This window comes from Scyliorhinus torazame, chromosome 21 (assembly GCF_047496885.1).
Source record: "Scyliorhinus torazame isolate Kashiwa2021f chromosome 21, sScyTor2.1, whole genome shotgun sequence".
Lineage (NCBI taxonomy): Eukaryota > Metazoa > Chordata > Chondrichthyes > Carcharhiniformes > Scyliorhinidae > Scyliorhinus > Scyliorhinus torazame.
The window spans coordinates 70,068,196-70,084,257 of record NC_092727.1 but is presented as its reverse complement, the minus strand read 5'-3'; positions in this window follow the sequence as shown (position 1 = coordinate 70,084,257).

Here is a 16,062-nt window from a genome sequence, read left to right as displayed (position 1 = left end):
AGATTAGCCCCGTTCGTCGAAGGATAATGCCAGAGACTCACTGAGCGCCACTGGTGAAATTGCGAACAAATATCATGCCACCGGGTGCAAATTGCCTGACATGTCAATGCCGCGCGAGGAGTAACACCCCTACTGTTCCTGATTGCGGCATACTTTCACGCCAATGTCCAGAAAAATCATGCTGAGGCAGGTGCGAAGTCCATTAGGAGTTCCGCAGGGCTGTCACTGAGGGCAGAGTGCTCCGAAAACAAAACAAAAAACAAGCCAGTCTAATTTCCATTGATCCTGAAGACTGTATCTTGAGGCCCCGCTTAACTGTCTGCACCATGCCCTCCACCAATCCATTAGAAGCTGGGTGGTATGGGGTGGTGCAAATATGCCGTATCCCGTTTACCTTAAAAAAACCAGCAAACTCCTCACTTGTGAAGGGAGTATCGTTGTCGGTGACAAGTACTTTGGGGAGGCTGTGCGTACAAAAGGATAAACGCATCTTTTCAATGGCTGTGGTTCCCACTATCGTACATAGCTCGAGCCACCCTGAGTGGGCATCGATCAGTAAGAGGAACATGGACTTCTAAGAAGAACTGGCAATGTCGGCATGCATCCGCGCCCAAGGCCGGCATGGCCATTCCCAGTGATGCCGGCGGGAGCTTCTGATGCTCCTGGCACATGGAGCATTGCTTAGCCATCATTTAAATGTCAGTGTCGAGGCCCGGCTACCATACATTACTCCATGCCAACACTTTCATCTTGGACATCCCCAAGTAACCAGTGTAGAGCTCCTTTAGGATTAACCCCTGCCCTTTATCCGGGATGACCACACACATCCCCCACAGCAGGATGCTGTCTTCGAGTTCCAACAGCTTGGATAAAAATGTGCTCAACTCTCCTGGGAGCTGTCTATGCTGCCCACCATATAAGACCATGTGCTGAACCTTCGATAGGACCAGGTCTGTCTGAATCCATTCACGGATCCTTGATGCCATGACAGGTAATGAGGGTCCATGAAATTCAGGATCGCGACCATCTTGATAGTTGTGGAGGTTGACAAGGGGCTGGTCGACAAGGGAAATCAGCTCAGTGCATCAGCATTCACAATTTGCGGCCCTGGCTTATGCTCCAGGTATTCACCTGTAGGCAAGCGAGTACAACGCTGGATCCCCACAGAAGCAAGGGCAGAATTGACTTATCCTCCCTGAAAAGTCTAAGCAGAGGCGAATGTTCGGTCACGATAGTGAAGTGGCGGCCATAAACATACTGGTAATAATGTTTCACCACAAAGACCACCACCAGGCTCTCTTTTTCAATCTGCTCATATTTCTTTTCCGCTGCAGTCAATGTACGGGATGCGAAAGCTATCGGACGTTCCCCTCCGTTCTCCATATAAGACCATGGTACCATACGGGGATGCATCATACGTGATGAGCAGAGGCTTTGCAGGATCATAGTGAGTTAGCAACCTGGATGATGGCAACTGCTGCTTCACCCGCTGAAAGGCAGTTTCTTGCGGATGACTCCAAACCCAAACTCAATTTTTCTTCAGCAGAAGGTGTAATGGGGCCAACATGGTGGCCGGATTTGGGAAAAATTTCCTGTAGTTGTTGTGTTATGCTTCTTCGTGTAGCATAAGCTGCTTCCTTGATGTAAGCTTTGACAAAAGAAGGTCCAGACTTTGTAATGAGTTCAATATGTTTATTGAACTATTAACACAGTTCTTAAATGAGTTTGACTCTCCTGCTAATCTAACTGTAGAAACTCAGTCTAACTAAACCAGTCTGCTCTAAGCCACGTGCTGGGTGTGATGCTTCTGATCAACCCTGATGTACTCTCTAGATGTCTGTCTGTGGAATGAGACAGAGCATGTGTGCCCTGTCCTTATATATGGGTTGCTTAATGCCCCCTTGTGGTTGTGTCACAAAAAACAAAGAAAATTACAGCACAGGAACAGGCCCTTCGGCCCTCCCAGCCTGCACCGACCCAGATCCTTTATCTAAACCTGTCTTTTATTTTCCAAGGATCTACTTCCCTCTGTTCCCCGCCCGTTCATATATCTGTCTAGATACATCTTAAATTATGCTATCGTGCCCGCCTCTACCACCTCCGCTGGCAAAGCGTTCCAGGCACCCACCACCCTCTGCGTAAAAAACTTTCCACGCACATCCCCTTTAAACTTTCCCCCTCTCACCTTGAAATCGTGACCCCTTGTAATTGACACCCCCACTCTTGGAAAAAGCTTGTTGCTATCCACCCTGTCCATACCTCTCATAATTTTGTAGACCTCTGTCTTTCCAACGAAAACAATCTTATCAACTCAACCGTTCTTCATAGCTATTATCCTGCATACCAGGCAACATCCTGGTGAACCTCCTCTGCACCCTCTCTAAAGCATCCACATCCTTCTGGCAATGTGGCGAACAGAACTGCACGCAGTATTCCAAATCTGGCCTAACCAAAGTCCTATACAACTGTAACATGACCTGCCGACTCTTGTACTCAACACCCCGTCCGATGAAGGCAAGCATGCTGTATGCCTTCTTGACAACTCTATCGCCCTGCGTTGCCACCTTTAGGGTACAATGGACCTGAACTCCCAAATCTCTCTGTACATCAATTTTCCTCAGGACTCTTCCATTGACCGTATAGTCTGCTCTTAAATTAGATCTTCCAAAATGCATCACCTCGCATTTGCCTGGATTGAATTCCATCTGCCATTTCTCTGACCAGCTCACCAATCTATCTATATTTTGCTGTATTCTCTGACAGTCCTCCTCACTATCTGCAACTCCACCAATCTTAGTATCATCTGCAAACTTGCTAATCAGACCACCTATACCTTCGTCCAGATCATCAGGGGCTTTTCACAGTAACTTCGTTGAAGCCTACTTGTGACAATAAGCGATTTTCATTTCATTCATTTAATTTATGTATATCACAAACAACAGTGGTCCGAGCACGGATCCCTGTGGAACACCACTAGTCACCTTTCTCCATTTTGAGACACTCCCTTCCGCCACTACTCTCTGTCTCCTGTTGCCCTGCCAGTTTTTATCCATCCAGCTAGTACACCCTGAACCCCATACGACTTCACTTTTTCCATCAACCTGCCATGGGAAACTTTATCAAATGCCTTACTGAAGTCCATGTATATGACATCTACAGCCCTTCCCTCATCAATTAACTTTGTCACTTCCTCAAAGAATTCTATTAGGTTTGAAAGACATGACCTTCCTTGCAAAAAACCATGCTGCCTGACACTGATAAGTCTATTTTCTTCCAAATGTGAATAGATCCTGTCCCTCAGTATCTTCTCCAACAGTTTGCCTACCACTGATGTCAAGCTCAAAAGTCTATAATTCCCTGGATTATCCCTGCTACCCTTCTTAAACAAAGCGACAACATTAGCAAATCTCCAGTCCTCCGGGACCTCACCCGAGCTCAAGGATGCTGCAAAGATATCTGTTAAGGCCCTTGCTATTTCGTCCCTCGCGTCCCTCAGTAACCTGGGATAGATCCCATCCAGACCTGGGTACTTGTCCACCTTAATGCCTTTTAGAATACCCAAAGCTTCCCCCTTCCTTATGCCGACTTGACCTAGAGTATTTAAACATCCATCCCTAGGCTCAACATCCGTCATGTCCCTCTCCTTGGTGAATACCGATGCAAAGTACTCATTAAGAATCTTACCCATTTCCTCTGACTCCACGCATAAATTCCCTCTTTTGTCTTTGAGTGGGCCAATCCTTTCTCCAGTTACCCTCTTGCACCTTATATACAATTAAAAGGCTTTGGGATTTTCCTTAACTCTGTTAGCCAAAGATATTTCATGACCCCTTTTAGCCCTCTTTATTGCACGTTTGAGATTTGTCCTACTTTCCCGATATTCCTCCAAAGCTTCATCAGTTTTAAGTTGCCTAGATCTTATGTATGCTTCCTTTTTCATCTTAGCTAGCCTCACAATTCCACCTGTCATGCATGGTTCCCTAATCTTGCCATTTCTATCCCTCATTTTCACAGGGACATGTCTGTCCTGCACTCTAATCAACCTTTCCTTAAAAGACTCCCACATTTCAAATGTAGATTTACCCTTAAAGAGCTGCTCCCAATCCACATTCCCTAGCTCCTGCCGAATTTTGTTATACTTGGCCTTTCCCCAATTTAGCACTCTTTCTTTAGGACCACTCTCGTCTTTATCCATGAGTATTCTAAAACTTACGGAATTGTGATCGCTATTCCCAAAGTAATCACCGACTGAAACTTCAACCACCTGGCTGGGATCATTCCCCAATACCAGGTCCAGTATGGCCCCTTCCTGAGTTGGACTATTTACATACTGCTCTAAAAAAACTCTCTTGGATGCTCCTTACAAATTCTGCTCCATCTACGCCTCCAACCCTACATGAGTCCCATTCAATGTTGGGGAAGTTAAAATCTCCCATCACGACCACCCTATTGCTCCTACATTTTTCTATAATCTGTATACGTATTTATATCTCTACTTCACGCTCACTTTTGGGAGACCTATAGTAAAGTCCCAACAATGTTACTGCACCCTTCCTATTTCTTAGCTCTACCCATATTGCCTCAGTGCTCGAGTCCTCCATTGTGCCCTCCTTAATGACAGCTGTGATATCATCTCTGACCAGTAATCCACTCATCCACCCCTTTTACCTCCCTCTCTATCCCTCCTGAAGCATCTATACCCTGGGATATTTCGTTGCCAGTCTTGCCCTTCCCTCAACTAAGTCTCAGTAATACCAACAACATTATATTCCCAGGTACTAATCCGAGCCCTAAGTTCATCTGCCGTAGCTGCTACACTTCTTGCATTGAAACAAATGCACCTCAGACCACCTGTCCCTTTGCTTTCATCATCTCTTCCCTGTCTACTCTTCCCCTTAGTCACATTGAGTTTATTATCTCGTACCTTACTGGCTTTAGTTGCTGCCTCTTTACTGACCTCTGACTTCCTAATCCGGTTCCCATCCCCCTACCACATTAGTTTAAAACCTCCCCAACAGTGTTAGCAAAAGCACCCCCTAGGACATTGGTTCCAGTCCTGCCCAAGTGTAGACCATCTGATTTGTAATGGTCCCACCGCCCCCAGAACCGGTTTCAATGTCCCAAAAATTTCCCTCCTGCACCACCTCTCAAGCCACGTATTCATTCTGACTATTCTTGAATTTCTACTCTGACTGTCTCGTGGCACTGGTAGCAATCCTGAGATTACTACCTTTGAGGTCCTACTTTTTGACTTATCTCATAACTCCCTAAATTCTGATTGTAGGACCACATCCCGTTTTTTACCTATATCGTTGGTGTATATATGCACCATGACAACTGACTATTCACCCTCCCCCTTCAGTATGACCTGCAGCCGATCTGAGACATGCACCCGGGAGGCAAATTACCATTCGGGCGTCTCGTTTTCGACCACAGAAACGCCTGTCTACTCCCCTTACGATTGAATCCTCTATGACTATAGCCCTTCCAGTCTTTTTCCCGCCCCTCTGTGCAGCAGAGCGAGCCACGGTGCCATGAGCCTGGCTACTACTGCCTTCCCCTGGTGAGTCATCTCCCCCAACAGTATCCAAAATGGTACACCTGTTTTGGAGGGAGATGACCGCAGGGGACACCTGCACTGCCTTCCTGCTCTTTCTCTGCCTTTTGGTCAGACTTTCCCTGTCTCCCTCACCAATCCTAATCTGCGGTGTGACCAACTCACTGAACGTGCTATCCATGACCTCCTCAGCATCGCGGTTGCTCCAAAGTGAGTCCATCCGCAGCTCCAGAGCCATCATGCGGTCTAACAGGAGCTGCAGCTGGACACACTTCCCGCACATGAAGGAGTCAGGGGCATCGGCCGCGTCCCTGAACTCCCACATTGAGCACGAGGAGCATAACACGGGTCTGGGATCTCCTGCCATTTTTACACTTTACCTTAACTGATTACAAATATAATATCAAATAATGAATAAGTGAAAGGAATAAAGATTTTACTGACCAATCACAATACTTACCAACACACGAAGAGTTAAATTTCTCCCAGCTACTGCTAATTGGAGCACTTTCCTTACCAGCCAATCAGGTCACTGCTTTGCTGTGATGTCCCTCTTCAAGGTACGTTTTTAAAGTTTTTAAAGAGGAAAACTTACCTTCCCGACAGACCCCTGGCCATTGCTCCCGCCGAAAATCTGAAGGCTGCTTCTCCGGCAGCTGTGTCCCTGCCGCTCTACGCGCGCTCTTTTATCCTGTGACCCTGCCGCTCGCCTCGCGCTCTTTTCTCCTGTGTCTCCGCCGCTCTCCTCGCGCTCTTTTTTTTTTTTTGCCCCCACCCCACTTCCAAGTCTGGGATCTGACCCAACATACGCCGCATAAAACCCGCATTGTCCCAGTTCGGAGCATACACATTGACCAGTACCACCCTCTCTCCCTGCAACTTACCACTTACCATTATGTACCTACCGCCATTATCTGCCACAATGCTCGACGCCTCGAATAACACCTTCTTTCCCACCAAGATCGCCACCCCTCGATTTTTGGCATCTAGCCCCGAGTGAAACACCTGACCTACCCACCCTTTCCTCAGTCTTACCTGGTCTGCCACCTTCAGGTGTGTCTCCTGGAGCATAACCACATCCGCCTTGAGCCCCTTCAGGTGCGCGAACACGCGGGCCCGCTTAACCGGCCCATTCAGTCCCCTTACATTCCAGGTTATCAGCCGGATCAGGGGGCTACCAGCCCCCCTCCCCCGCCGACTAGCCATGACCCCTCCTCGGCCAGCCACGCCACACCCGGCCCGTTCCCCACAGCGGCATACCCCCGTCTCGACCCACCCCACTCGCTCCAGCTCCTCCTTGATCTTACCAGCAGCAACTCAATTCCCCCACACCCCACCCGGCTAGGACCCATCCTAGCAGGTTTACTCCCCCCATTGCACTTCCGCAAGTCAGCTGACTCCTGCTGACCCCGGCCACTCCCGCCTCCCCTTCGACTCCTCCCATTGTGTGGCGCACCCTCCTCTCCCGCTCCCCATTCACAGGCTCTCCCCCTCCATTCTAAGCGCGGGAAACAATCCTCGTTCCCCGCCCGGTCCCACCCCCCCAGTCTTCGGCGCGGGAAAAAAATCCCGCGCTCTCCACCTACCAGGCCCCGCCACCAACCAAAACAGTGCCCAACCCGCCCCATCCACCCTCCCCAACCCGAAAGAGAAAAACACAGAGAAAAAGAAACCCAAAACAATGCAGAGGCCCGAACCAAAAATAGGCATAACATATCCACCACAGTCCCCAGTTGCCCATCCCGACCCTCAGTCTGTGTCCAGCTTCTCGGCCTGAACAAAGGCCCACGCCTCCACCGGAGACTCAAAATAATGGTGCCGGTCCTTGTAGGTAACCCACAGTCGCGCCGGCTGCAACATGCCAAACTTCACCACCTTCCTGTGCAGCACCGCCTTCGCTCGATTGTACCCGGCCCTCCTCATCGCCACCTCCGCACTCCAGTCCTGATATATCTGAACCTCCGCATTCTCCCACCTGCTGCTCCTCTACTTCTTGGCCCACCTGAGAACACACTCCCGATCGACGAACCGATGGAACCGCACCAGCACCGCCCGCGGAGGCTCGTTAGCCTTGGGCCTCCTCGCCAACACTCTATGGGCCCCTTCCAGCTCCAGGGGCCCCTGGAAGGACCCCGCTCCCATCAGCGAGTTTAACATGGTGACCACATAGGCCCCACGTCCGGCCCCTCCAGCCCCTCCGGGAGGCCCAGAATCCGCAGATTCTTCCGTCTCGACCGATTCTCCATCTCCTCGAACCGCTCCTGCCATTTCTTGTGGAGCGCCTCGTGCGCCTCCACCTTTACCGCCAGGACTAAGATCGCGTCCTCATTGTCAGAGATCTTTTGTTGTGCCTCTTGGATCGCCACCCCCTGGGCCGTCTGTGTCTCCAGCAGCTTATCAATAGAAGCCTTCATCGGCTCTAGCAGGTCCGTTTTAATCTCTCTGAGGCAGCGCTGGATACCCTCCTGTTGCTCCTCCGCCCACTGCCTCCACGCTGCCTGGTCTCCGCCCGGCGCTATTTTGTCCTTCTTCCCTCCCTTCTTCTGGTCCACCGCCACCTTTTTTGTCACCCCTCTCCTAGTTAAAGCCATATACTGACGGGGAGCTATTATTAACTCCTTCCCACACTGGGAAGCGTCGGAAAAGTGCCCTTGGGGGCCAGAAAAGAGCCCAAAAGTCCGATTTTGCGGGAGCCGCCGAATGTGCGACTTAGCTCCGCATAGCCGCAACCGAAAGTCTCGAGAGGGAATCCTTTTGGCAGTATTCGCTTCACCAATCTACCCCAAAATGTCTGAAACTCCTGAAAAAGGTCTAAGTGTCCATTCCAGACGGGAGCTGCCGAATGCGCGACCTACTCCTCCATGGCCGCCACCGGAAGCCTCGTCCTCGCTTCTTCAGTGGCCTTGGTGAGATCTTTTCACAGTTGTTCCCTCTGCTGTTAGAATTCAACTTTGATAAAGGCCCTCAGGTCAGTTTGCAGCTTTAAGCTTGCCCTTCTCCCGCCTGCATGCTGGAAGAGGCTCTGTTAATCCTGCAGTTACAGCCAAATCTTTTACTGTTTCTGCCGGGTTTGGCGACATTGTCAGGGGAATGTTGCAGTCTTCCTGCCACACCGGGAAATGTCAAACAAATGCCGTGGGGGCCCTGTAAAAGAGCCCAAATGTCCGTTCCAAGCGGGAGCTACCGAATATGCGACCTAGCTCTGCATAGCCACACCCGGAAGTCCTCCTCGCGCTCTTTTATCCTGTGACCCCGCCGCTCTCCTCGCGCTCTTTCACTGTGTCCCCGCCGCTCTCCTCGCGCTCTTTTATCCTGTGTCCCGGCCGCTCTCCTCGCAGTCTTTCACTGAGTCTCCGCCGCTCTCCTTGCGCTCTTTCACTGAGTCTCCGCTGCTCTCCTCGCACTCTTTCACTGAGTCCCCGCCGCTCTCCTTGCGCTCTTTCACTGTAAATACAGGTAAAAATAAAACACTTAACCAGCAACCACTGCGCCCCACACGAGAACAGCAATCAGCTGATATGGGCCTGTGCAAACAATTTAAATCTTTACTACTTACCCAGCAGTCACTCTGTCCTCACTCCGACCGGATTCAGCTGGAAACTCCCAACAGTAAGTTTAAAAAAAAAATTTACTCCCCTTCTCAGCAAGCACTCACTCAGCAACCACTGCGCCCCGCACGATAACACCTCAGGGAAAAGAAAAACTACTTACCAGTCACCAGCTAATCACTTACCTGCAGGCTGGGATGTCACGGTTCAACTTCTTTCTACTTCTACCTGCCCTTGAGTCTCCCTCTTGATCTTTACTCGGCTGGGATCCTTACAGTGATTGTCTTTTTTTCTGGTGAGAGGAGGAGGTTGGGAGGGAAACATTGAAGAAGTGTTTTGGGTTTAACTGTCACTTGACAACAGCTCCTCCACAAACCACCTTCAAGATACAGTGACCACAATGCACTGATGCAAATGTTCCCTGCAACAGCCAATCAGCAACTCCGCTCTACTGCCCTCTGCTGGATGCTTGCCTTGACTTGAACACCTAGGGTGTCTTGCTCAGGTACACTTTCTGGATGCAGTGACCGCAATGCACTGATGCAAATTTTCCCCGCAGCAGCTCCGCTCTACTGCCCTCTGCTGGTGTTTTGACTGCTCATTGGTTGTGTCCTATTCTAAGTGTTCATTAGCTGTATGTCTGCATGTCATGACATCTCCGGTGCTCCCTCTAGTGTTTACTTAGTTGTAGTGTATTTACATTAACCCCCTTGTGTATATACAGTGATGCATATCACCATATAGTAATTAACGAGGCCGAGAAAAGAAGAAAGTTCCGGAGCGTCCGTCGGGGTAAGGGCATACTGGATAGCGCTCACCTTCTCTGCGACGGCGTGCAACGCGTTCCACCCGATAACCAAGGTAGATTACTTACTTTGCCTGCAAAATGCACTTTACACATTGTAAACAGACTCCAGCCTCTGCAAAGTGCCTTAACACAGCTCCAAACTGTCTAAATGTTCTTGTTCTGAAGTCCCCATAACCAACAGGCCACCTAAATAAATAACGATCCATGAGAAACCTCGTAGGGTTTTTTTGGGTTAGAGGAGGAGGTAGGGAGGGAAACACTGAAGAAATGTTTTGGGTTTAACAGGATCCAACTCCAGTTGCAAATAAGCATGAGTCATGTCCACTTTCGTGAATGAGAGTCCGCCGCAGGGTTCATGTAGAGATACTCTATGTGGGACAAGGAATATCGGTCCAGTCAGGTAGCCGTGCTTACCGTTAATTTGTAGTCGCAGCTGGTGGACCGTGTTATATGGCTTCATCACCAGTACGTCTGGCACTGCCCAATTGGCGAAACAGATGGGCTTGATAATGCCCAGGAACTCCAGACGAGTGAGCGCCATTTCCACTTTCTCCAGCAGGACGTAAGGAACTGGGCTTGCCTGGAAATATCATGGGGTGGCTTCCGGGTCTACCTCAGTGCATGCTACGGCCCCTTTTATCTTCTTCAAATCGGGCTGGAACTTGTGGGTATCTTCCTAACACCTCAGCCAAACCACCAGAACCCAGTTGGAGGATGTGCTGTCATTGCAGCTGCAAATGGTGCAACCAGTCTCGATCCAACAGGCTGGGCCCGTTGCCTCGCACCACGATGTGAGGGAGGTGCCCCGACTGGCCTCCACAGATGACAGGGGTCATCATAGGCCCAGCAATGTCTAAAGGTTCTCCCATGCAGGTGGCCAAACTGGACTGTGTGTCGGTCAAATCAAGGATCTGAATTCCCAGTTTGATGAAGTCTTCTGTCCAATCACAAAGACCCCTGCGCTAGTGTCCAACTCTATTTCAAAGAGCTACCCATTCACCCATACTGATACCTTAATGTGGACAACTTGGGGCTGCCACACAATGCATTGGCAGGCAGTCACCGTCCTCCTCCTCTGCAGGTTCATCCATATGGAAAGTATGGACCCTGGGCTGGCCCCTGCCTTGGCCGGAGCGTCTGGACCTCTGATGCGGCCGCATCCTGCATCCGCGCTATGGTCGACATCACGAGTCCTCCAGACACCTGGCGCTTCATCCAAGGATTCTAGGGAGGCTGCCTTCAGAAAGGGACTTCCACCGGACACTGGCGTGGGCCCTTATGGCGCTCCATCCAAGGCACAGCAAGGGTACTGGGAGGGCTCATGGACGGAAGGGGGTGCGCCAACGGTGTCCACCTCCAACCCTGTAGCTCTTGAACTTCCTGTTCTGCTATCTGAATGGCTTGTTGCAAAGTCAAGGCTGGCTCGGCTAACAGCTTCCTCTGGGAGGCTGTGTTATTAATGCCACAAACCAACTGGTCATGTATCATCTCTGACAAGGCAGCACCATATTCACTATACATGGCAATCCTGCATAGTCTGGGTAAGAATTGATTGAACCTGCCTCAACCACACCCTCAGGCAGTGCATTCCAGACTCCCTGAATGAAAAAACTTTCCCTCATGTCGTTTCTGCTTAAATCTGTGTCCTCTGGAATGGAGACAGTTTCATGGGGACAGGTTGCGCTCAGTGGGCTAGACAGCTGGTTTGTGCTGTGGGACAAGGCCAGCAGTGTGGGTTCAATTCCTGGACTGGCTGAGGTTATTCATGAAGGCCCCACCTTCTCAACCTTGCCCCTCGCCTGAGGTTAAATCCTCAGGTTAAACCACCACCTCAAAGGGGAGAGCAGCGGATGGTAATCTGGGGCCATGGTGACTTTATCTACTCTGTAAGAATGTTCAATCCCTCCTCATCCTTAATCTCGATAATTTCCATTTCTATCTGGTTGTTAAATAAGTTCCTTTTTTCTATGATCATTGGGTTCCAGGGCAGCACGGTAGCACAAGTGGCTAGCACTGTGGCTTCACAGCGCCAGGGTCGCAGGTTCGATCTCCGCTGGGTCACTGTCTGTGCGGAGTTTGCACGTCCTCCCCGTGTCTGCGTGGGTTTCCTCCGGGTGCTCTGGTTTCCTCCCACAGTCCAAAGACGTGCAGGTTAGGTGGATTGGCCATGATAAATTGCCCTTAGTGACCATAAAAAGGTTAGGAGGGTTTATGGGGATAGGGTGGAAGTGAAGGCTTAAGTGAGTCGGTGCAGACTCAATGGGGCCAAATAGCCTCCTTCTGCACTGTATGTTCTATGTTCTATGTTCCTTCTATTGAGTGCAATAATAATAATCTTTATTAGTGTCACAAGTAGGTTTATATTAACACTGCAATAAAGTTACTGTGAAAAATCCCCTAGTCGTCACACTCCGATGCCTGTTCGGGTACACTGAGGGAGAATTCAGAATTTCCAATTCACGTAACAAGCACGTCTTTCAGGACATGTGGGAGGAAACCGGAGCACTCGGAGGAAACCCACGCAGACGTGGGGAGAACATCCAGACTCTGCACAGACAGCGACCCAAATCGGGAATCGAACCCGGGTCGCTGGCACTATGACGCAGCCGTGCTAACCACTATGCTACCGTGCCACACACCCAAAAAATGGACAGCCCCACCCACATCTGTGGTGAGGCAGCATGAGTTTCTGCAGCCTATGCTAAGCATTTCTCAAATCCCCCTCCCCGCTCCAGTGCCCCAGCTCTGAGCCATGCACATCCAGGGAGCAATCGCTTACTTTGTGCTTGACTATTCGTATATTTTCATTTCTGCCTAACAGGACATGCAAATCGCATGTCAATCACATCAATCATTGTGGATACAGTAGATGAACATTGATTAACATTGTCACAGATCACTGATAATTGCCCAGGCTGTGTCATCACATTCATTTCATTGACTTGAAATTAGCACTTTAACGAATGCAATGTAGCACATCCTTCCCCTAATCAGTCGATTAATCCTGATTAATAGTCGCTGAGTTTAATGAACTATCAATATTGTCCCGTTCTTTGCTAAAGCTGTCATGTGCTGCAGATAATGATGTTTGCTGGTTAAAGTGCTTCAAGTGAGTGTCATTCTGTGAAATTGCCCATGCATTCTGTACAATTAAGTTGAGATGACATGTTTGAGAGTAGCTGGGAATGTGCTGAGCTGACACTCTTGAAGCTGATTGCTGAAACAAGCTATTTTTGGTTTATTTTTCAAAAATTATGCCGACAGGCTCATCAAGACAACAACATCAGAAGTTGCAATATGTGTGTTCATTATGGTTCCTCGGGTCAGCATGGTACGATGGAAAACCGCTACAGAGAGTCCTGTGTCCAGACCCTTGGAAACATTTTCCGAATAGAATTGAGTGATCATTAACCAGGGGGCAGAGATTCAGGGTAAGAGATGGTGGTTTAGAGGGGAATCGAAGGAAGATGCTTTCACCCAGACGATGGTAGGGAGCTGGAACTCACTGCCTGAAAGGATGGGAGAAGCTGAACCCTTCATGGCATTTAAAAACAACTGGGATAATAACTTTGTGTTGTAACCTAAATGCATGTGGACCAAGAGCTGTAAAGTGATATTAGGTTGGATATAATGGTATAGCATGGTTTGTAATGATATAATATGGATTGTAAAAATACAGCATGGATTAAAATGGTACAATATGGATTGCAATGGTACAACATGGATTGTCATGGTACGACATACTGGAAGGACATACTGGCACTGGAGCGGGTCCAGCAGAGATTCACACGGATGATCCCAGGAATGGTCGGCCTAACATACGATGAACGTCTGAGGATCCTGGGATTATATTCATTGGAGTTTAGGAGGTTGAGGGGAGATCTAATAGAAACTTACAAGATAATGAATGGCTTAGATAGGGTGGATGTAGGGAAGTTGTTTCCATTAGCAGGGGAGACTAGGACCCGGGGGCACAGCCTTAGAATTAAAGGGAGTCACTTTAGAACAGAGATGAGGAGAAATTTCTTCAGCCAGAGAGCGGTGGGTCTGTGGAATTCACTGCCACAGAGGGCGGTGGAGGCCGGGACGTTGAGTGTCTTTAAGACAGAAGTTGATAAATTCTTGATTTCTCGAGGAATTAAGGGCTATGGAGAGACAGCGGGTAAATGGAGTTGAAATCAGCCATGATTGAATGGTGGAGTGGACTCGATGGGCCGAATGGCCTTACTTCCGCTCCTATGTCTTATGGTCTTATGGTCTTATGGACATGGATTTTAATGGTCCAATATGGATTGTAATGGGACAACAAGGATTGTAATGCTACAACATGGATTGTAATGGTACAGCATGGATTGTAATGGTACAATATGGATTGTATTGGTACAACATAGATTTTAATGGTGCAATATGGATTGTAATGAGACAGCAAGGATTGTAATGCTACAACATGGATTGTAATGGTACAGCATGGATTGTAATGGTACAATGTGGATTGTATTGGTACAATGTGAATTGTAATGGTACAGCATGGATTATAGAATCATAGAATAACTAAAGTGCAGAAGGAGTCATGAGTCTGCAGCAACCCTTTGAAAGAGCACCCTACCCAGGCCCACGCCCCCATCATATTCCCTTTCCCCCACCTAACCTTTTGGACAATAAGAGGCAATTTAGCATGGCCAATCCAGCTAAACTGCACATATTTGGATTGTGGGAGGATCCGGAGCACCCAGAGAAAACCCTCACAGACACGGGGAGAATGAGCAAATTCCACACAGTCACCCAAGGCCGGAATCAAACCTGGGTTCCTGGCACTATGAGGCAGCAGTGCTAACCACTGTGCCACCTTGGACAGATTGTAATGGCCACATAGATTCTAATTGTACCATCATGGATTGTAATGATGCCTTCATGAATAACCTCAGCCAGTACGGGAATTGAACCCATGCTGTTGACATCGCTCCACATCATGAACCAACCATCTGAGCTACCTGCCCCAAAGAGTAAAAAGGTAAAATAGGTGACGTAATATATTTGAACTTTCCAAGGGCCTTCAAAATGGCATCACATCATAGACTCAAGCCAAAGATTAAATCATGTGGATTACTTTTAATTTTGTCATTTGGTCTTGCTCCTTTTTGAGGTGATCTCAAAGAGCTGCAGGTACTCTTCTTTGTGCATGTATCACAGGTTTTGCATCCCATTGAGTTGTATCTTGTAGGTAAATGGTAGTGTACCAAAACTTATGACACGTTTGCTGAATTTGCTGATAATGTTCTCAGGATCGTTGGAGTGTTGATCCAATCCTTTGTGGATGCTATATACCAACTACACTAGACTTAATTCGTCACAGGATTGATCACCTAATAATGAATCCAAGCCCTCGGATACAATACAGAGTGGGACGGGATAAACTGTGTTCTTCACCACCACACTAAGGTCATTAGCACCATAACATTTAATACTTGAACCATTTAATCTCGCAGAGATATTTTGTGATTTCTTCTGATTGGCTGAATTTTTAATTTTTTAAAAATCAGTCATGCTGATTAAATTGGCTTTGGCACCAGTGTGTAACTTCAGTTGGACCACTGTACCATTCACTTCAAGTGGTAGCAGCCATTTGTCCTCATCAACCACATTTATTTTTCAAATGGAGTAACAGTTTGCATTTTTTTAAGGACTGGAGAATTTATTGATGTCTCCAAAAAAATCTTCTTCTCTGTTATTACTGCAACAAACAATGATGTTTCAGTGCTGACTGATCTGGGGTTGAGCTTAGAGTAACAATTTTGAGCAAAGTGATTTTTTGATTTGCATCTGGAATAAAACTTGCCAAACTCTGGGCAATGCCTTAATTTGTGCCTTTGACCACATCTTTTTAACAGAAATACTTTGTCCTGATCTTTAACCTGTTTGTTGGTGTGTGAGGAGCTGCAGGAACTTTCCTGCCTATTTTCGGAAGTTTCCTGCCTTTTTGAAAAAAGGGCGGCAACCGGAGTGATTTCCTCCAGGAAGACACCGCCATTACTGAGAAACATTTTAGAATGCTGTGCTGCTAGCTCATGAGCCTGAAAAATACAAAGAACAAAGAACAAAGAAATGTACAGCCCGGGAACAGGCCCTTCGGCCCTCCAAGCCCATGCCGA